The sequence below is a fragment of the Ahaetulla prasina genome, chromosome 4 (assembly GCF_028640845.1).
Source record: "Ahaetulla prasina isolate Xishuangbanna chromosome 4, ASM2864084v1, whole genome shotgun sequence".
Lineage (NCBI taxonomy): Eukaryota > Metazoa > Chordata > Lepidosauria > Squamata > Colubridae > Ahaetulla > Ahaetulla prasina.
In genome coordinates, this window is record NC_080542.1 from 110,690,070 (window position 1) to 110,696,069 (window position 6,000).

General features: G+C 36.9%; 1 long non-coding RNA gene across 1 annotated transcript in view; it reads left to right on the forward strand.

The window, feature by feature from the left end:
* The window catches only part of LOC131198530 (uncharacterized), a 30,056-nt gene extending 24,542 nt beyond the window's left edge, over window positions 1-5,514 (forward strand). The window contains exons 2-3 of the long non-coding RNA XR_009155107.1: window positions 249-427; window positions 3,734-5,514. This is a non-coding gene — a long non-coding RNA (uncharacterized LOC131198530). The remainder of the gene's footprint in view (window positions 1-248; window positions 428-3,733) is intronic.
* Window positions 5,515-6,000: the final 486 nt, after the last annotated feature.

Sequence of the window (6,000 nt, forward strand, 5' to 3'; positions counted from 1 at the left end):
TCAAGGTCACATGCCCACCAAGCCATGCCCAGCCAGTCACATGATCACCAAGCCACACCCACCCAGTCACATGCCCACCAAGCCACATGCACAGAATCGGTAAGGAGAATTTTTGAATTTCACCACTGGTCCTGCATGTATCCATACACTGTATACAGCCATTATATACATAAAGTTTGTTTGGCTACCATTCAGAAGTAGTTTTCTTTTATCTTCTTCTGTGTTTTTTCCTCAACTTTCCATTTCAGCCTACAAACTTTGGATTCCATGATGGTCTCCCATAAAGTTTAAAACAGAACTGATCCTACTTCATTTTCAGAGATTGGACCAAGTAAGGTTGGTGGTGCCAGTCAACCGGTTTCACTAGGTTCATCTTGCGAATGTTGGCATGCTCTCTAGGTATCTGCCACTTATCCCTAGTCCTTTGGTAAGTAACACCAGCTTAAGTTATCCTTAAGTGTTCTAGTTTTAAAGTTGTGTTTTCCTCCTTAAGCAAGCAACAACCCTCAACAGTTTCAAGGTGTATAAAATCTGACACACATTGCAAATTATTCAATGTATGGCAGAGTTGGCTGAATTGCAGGAAGGCCATTTCACACCAGGTTTATACTCCTTCAAAAATGCCTAATTTTCAAAGGATCCTGAGTACTCTGATAAAGCAAGCTGACCAAACAACTAACTGATTAAGTAGGAAAGCTAGAACTAGTTTACCTATGCAGCAAAAACAATTGTAATTGACCATTACAATTATCTGTCAGAAGAAAAGATTGGAGGCAAAAAAAGTCAGGCAGCTGTACAACTAAAGCCAACCACTTTTTAATATGACATCTCTAATTCAAGTTGGAATACAAAATAAAATGCATAGAAAAGAAGAAAGGGAAAACACAGAGATTTATTTCAAGACAGGATGTTTGTAATATCAAAATGGTAAGTGTAAACAGGCAATCAAAACCCTGCTCTTTTTAATATTGTTGCACACATCACCAATGTGCAAAAAAAGGATAGGGCTTTGATCACTCAATTAAGCTATCAAACTGATGCATTTGAAATTGCCAAGTCTCTACTTTAAAGGATTGGGATAAAAATGTAAGGAAGACATTTTTGGAGACAGAAATTCTCTCCAAAGGTAAAGTATAAGTTTCAAAAAATCATTGTTCCTAAGGGGTCCTGTTTCAATTATTTAGATTGGTATCTATAGAGAAGAAACATGCTGGATCTAGATCACAGAATAATAAAAATGATTTTACACTGCAAGTTTTCGCTTCTCTTTTCTTGCCCTCCATTATTCCATTACTCTGAATTTCTTTCTGAAACTCTCACCTTTCACTCAGAAGGTTGAGAGTTCAATCCTAGGCACTGGCAGATGTTTCTCTATCAGGGTGCAAAAAGAAAATATCTGCTGCAAACTCTATGTAGGCATCAGGAAGGGCATCTAGCCAATGAATGCTCAGCTCCATTCAGATACTTAATCAAGAGATTACAGAGTTGTAAAAAGGAAAAAATGTAGCAACTAGGTTGGAAGTTACAGAGACATGGTCTTTTGCAAGAGATAGCTGCAATTTCAGCAAGGAATTTTTTCGTGTACAGAAATTTTGTCTTGCTGAGTCTTCCGAGGCATCCACAAAACAGTGGACTAAAGTTCTCTTTCTAGGCCTGCAGTCTGACTAGGGTTTTTGGAAAGAAAGGACAGAACTTCGGCGTTCTAGAATATTAACTTCTACTTAACTAAGAATGTAGAATTGTCCAAACAGTGCACGTAGGTGAAGGCCAAATTTCCTGACTTTGGAGCTGCAAGTACAACAAATAAACAAAACCTGCTATATATCTGGATAGTGAATGAGACATAGATTTATTGATGCACCTAACACAGAGCTACACTGAGGACATTGGGATGTCATGACTGGATGACTGGAGAATTGTGGCTGGATGGTAGTAAAGAGAAGAAAGGTAATTAAGACTGATGAGGTGGAACTATCAGCAGGCCACATAGCAGAACTATAGACATGCTAAAGTAGCTCAGTATCCCACAGTCGCATGATGATGATGAGGCAAGGAAGATGGTAACATCCAATACTAGCAAAGACTGGACCCTCCTAAGTCCTGATGGGAGATTCCACATAAATGTGTTGAGAATAAGTAGGACTTCCATATCCAGACAGACAAACAGCTACTGGCCAATCAAACAGACATCATGGTAGCAGACAAGGACTGGAAGACAGTGATGGTGATAGATGTACTGATGCTAGATAACAGCAACATCAGGAAAAAGCTTGGAAAAAGCCAGACCCTGAAACAGAATTAGCAGAAACATGAAAGTAAAGGAAAACTGGTCCCAGCTAGTAAGAGCACTCAGACTTGTGACTTCTAAATTAGGAGACTGGTGCCAACAGAAACAATATCAGTGCTTTCTGCCTAGTGGGAGGAACCGCTATATTACCACACAGAACCCTCAAGTTCCTTAGGTTCTGATAGAAGATGTGCAATTGAGGAAGACACCCAGTAAAAGGGTTCAATCAAACTCACACTTAACATTCATTTCACTACTGTTAAAGAACTCAACTAATTAATCTCTATTTTTCATTCTATATTACAGTGCATAAACCCTAGTTCTGATAAGTCCTATGAAACTAAGTTCTAAACCAACCCAATCTATTTGATAATTACAGGGTTGATAAAATATAATCTATAGTACTGTATATAATAAGGAGAAGAAAAATTCTTACTCAGAAACAAATAAAATCTAGTTAGAACAAGAATGAAATGCTTTTTTCAAAGAAACAAATTCAGCAATTAAAACATTGGGCCTATTGAATTTTTCATCACTAGGGGTCTGCAGAGACATACACAATTTAATAATAATTCCAAATTATCACACTGGTGAAAATGCAATGATTTTATATTGACTATTTTTCTGACTGATCTAAGCATATTCTGGACATAAATTATTAATCAGGGAACAAAAATGCAACATCTCATACAAGTCAAATGATATCTTTTCCTTACATCTCCAATGGAATTTTTCAGCTACATGGGCAAAGTAGTAAATATGTCCTTAACATATTTAACTTAACATTAATGAAATCTGTTCTGATAATCACAACACACTATGAGGCCCATATTTTATCCTAAAAGTTTGTTAGCATCTTTTGACCCATATACCCAAGATGCTATTTTATGCAAAAAAACAAAAAAACAAAAACAACCTTCTGCTTTCAGTATCATATTAAGAAAGCCTTTAAATTATTTTGGTATGAAATTTTGTATTTAATCTGGATAGTGGAATCTGGATAGTGGAATCCCAGTGGAATTGTGGGATTTTTCCTTCCTGTTTTATATATCTCCATGAACCTTCTTACCTATTTATGAATTGTAACTAGAACACAAACAGAAAGAGGGAGGGAGGGAGAGGGGGGAGAGGAAGAGAGAGGAGGGAGAGGAAGAGAGAGGGTGAGGGGGAAAGGGGGAAGGAGAGAGAGAGAGAGAGAGAGAGATTCCTACTGGTGTTTTCCCTTGGGATTAAATTAAAACACTGGAAGCCAGGGAGATTGCTGAAGTGATGAAGAGTAAAAGGCAAGACATTTTGTACTCTGAGGGAAATGGGTCATTTAGAAATACAAAATAAAAATATATAAATAAAAAATGAATGACCTTTGGTCATAATATAATCATCCCTTCTCTTTGGCCATGACAAAAAAATTGAAATGTTTACTTACACTCTACAAAATTGAAATAGAATTACAGGGAGAAGGAAACCAAAGAAGGATGTTGATCCAGTGCTACCTGGAAAAAAAACATTGTACTTTCTGCTATTCACTGCCTTCATAAAGAACAATCAATAAGTGGAACAACTTGCCTGCAAAAATTGAATGCTCCAATGCTGGAAATTTTAAAGAAAATGTTGGATAGCCATTTGTCTGAAATGGTGTAGAGTTTCCTGCCTGGGCAGGGGGTTGGACTAGAAGACCTCCAAGGTCCCTTCCAACTCTGTTATTATGTAGGTATGTTATGTATGTAATCTATATGGAGAGCATAATAGGTCGAATTATCTGAACTGCATTTTGATTTTAATATTCATTTCTCATCCTTGTATGACCCATACTATATGACCCACCTTGTATGACCCACATGACCCACACTGCAACCATTTCTAAACAATAGATAAAGTCAATTTGAATTTTAGAGAAACTCCAGAGCCCATCACACCTCACAAGGAACATTTCACATTTAAAAGACCATCAATCTTTGTGGGGGGAAATGTAATTGTCTTGCTAAAGTTCCATGTTTGCCCTGAAATCAGAAGCCCTAAATAGCATGTCAACAGCAGAATCCTAGCCCCTGTTTGCCACTAGATTAACTGGAGAGATGACAAGGGCAGTGATTCAACTTCAGGTCCATTAGACTCACTGTGAAAGGTTTCATTCACTTACCAGCTGGCAGTGTGAAACACAATCTAAAGATGGGAACAAGCACTGTGTTGGAAGCCAAGCTGGTCTTCCTACCATCTAACACCAAAGTGGCAATTAATTACATATGGAATGTGGCCAGGCACTTCTGCATTATAATCAAACGAGACCACACAGAGAAAAAGACAATGCTTCATCATGTATTTAGCAATGGAGGAAAAAAGTGGTGTGTTTGTCTGTATATGTGTGTGTGTGTGTGTGTGTGTGCGTGCGTGCACACATGCGTGCATTCAGTATTTTCACAATTATAAAAGAGAAATAGGAAACCAGCTGGCAGGGCATTTTTACAATGATTAAACAACATGTTCATAAGCTTCAGTGTAATCCATTCAAAAATAAATCTCACTGGGAGAATAGAATTACTTTTGTTTAAAAATGCAGTCTAAGCTGCAATGTTCAATTTCCAAAGAAATAAATCTGAGAACATTAAGAAAGAAAGAAAAACCTTGCAGGATCAGCCGAAAGACCTATCTAATCCAGCGTTCTTCTCCATATAGTGGCTAGGAAGATTATGACATGAGGTTGACCGACCACTGTATGGTGATAGTCCATATCAATATATATTTAACCATATTGATCATATTTAAGACATGCTGCTTTTGATTCTGGACATCATAGGATGCCATGAAGGCCACCAGCCACATATCCTGATCAAAACTAATGTGTCCAGTTCCGCTTTAAAACCATCCCAAATTGTGGTAATGAATTCTATATTGTACACATTGTAACTTTGTCACCTTCGACAGGATCTGGGTTTAGCTCATAGAATCATCCATTGTAATGTCCTTCCTGAGTACAATAACACAAGAGCTACCAACAGATTTAAACTTAATGTCAACCGCTCCAGTTTAGATTACAGAAAACACGATTTCTGTAACAGAATTATCTATGCTTGGAATGCATTACCTGACTCTGTGGTCTCTTCTCATAACCCCAAAAGCTTTACTCAAAATCTATCCACTGTTGACCTCACCACATTCCTAAGAGGACTCTAAGGGGCGTGCATAAGAGCACAAACGTGCCTACCGTTCCTGTCCTATTGTTTCCTCCCCTATATATATATATATATATGCTTATACTACCTTGTTTCTCCTCATATAAATGTTTATATATTATATAATATTTTGTGTTATGCTTGTGTATATTGTTATGACAAAATTAAATAAATAAATAAATAAATAAATAAATACTTATGGTACACCACTGTCTCTGCTGAACTTTCTTTTTAGAATCAGGAATTGGGATATGTTGTTTCACCAGCTTCAACACTATACTTGCATATGGACTTTCTGAAAGTAAAACATTTGTTCAAAGCTTTGAACAACCTATTTCCCACTTCATTTAGTGAAATTTAATACTAGGAAAATACTCTACAACTTTGGATTTATTGTTGTTGTTGTTTGAAACAAGAAATTCAATAATGTTTCTTTCAAAATATATTTGTTTTGTTAAACATCTATATCTGGCATCTATATATACCTAGTCCGAGATCTATTTTGGGGTCCAGATGATCCAAGAAGATTTTAGAAAAAGCTGC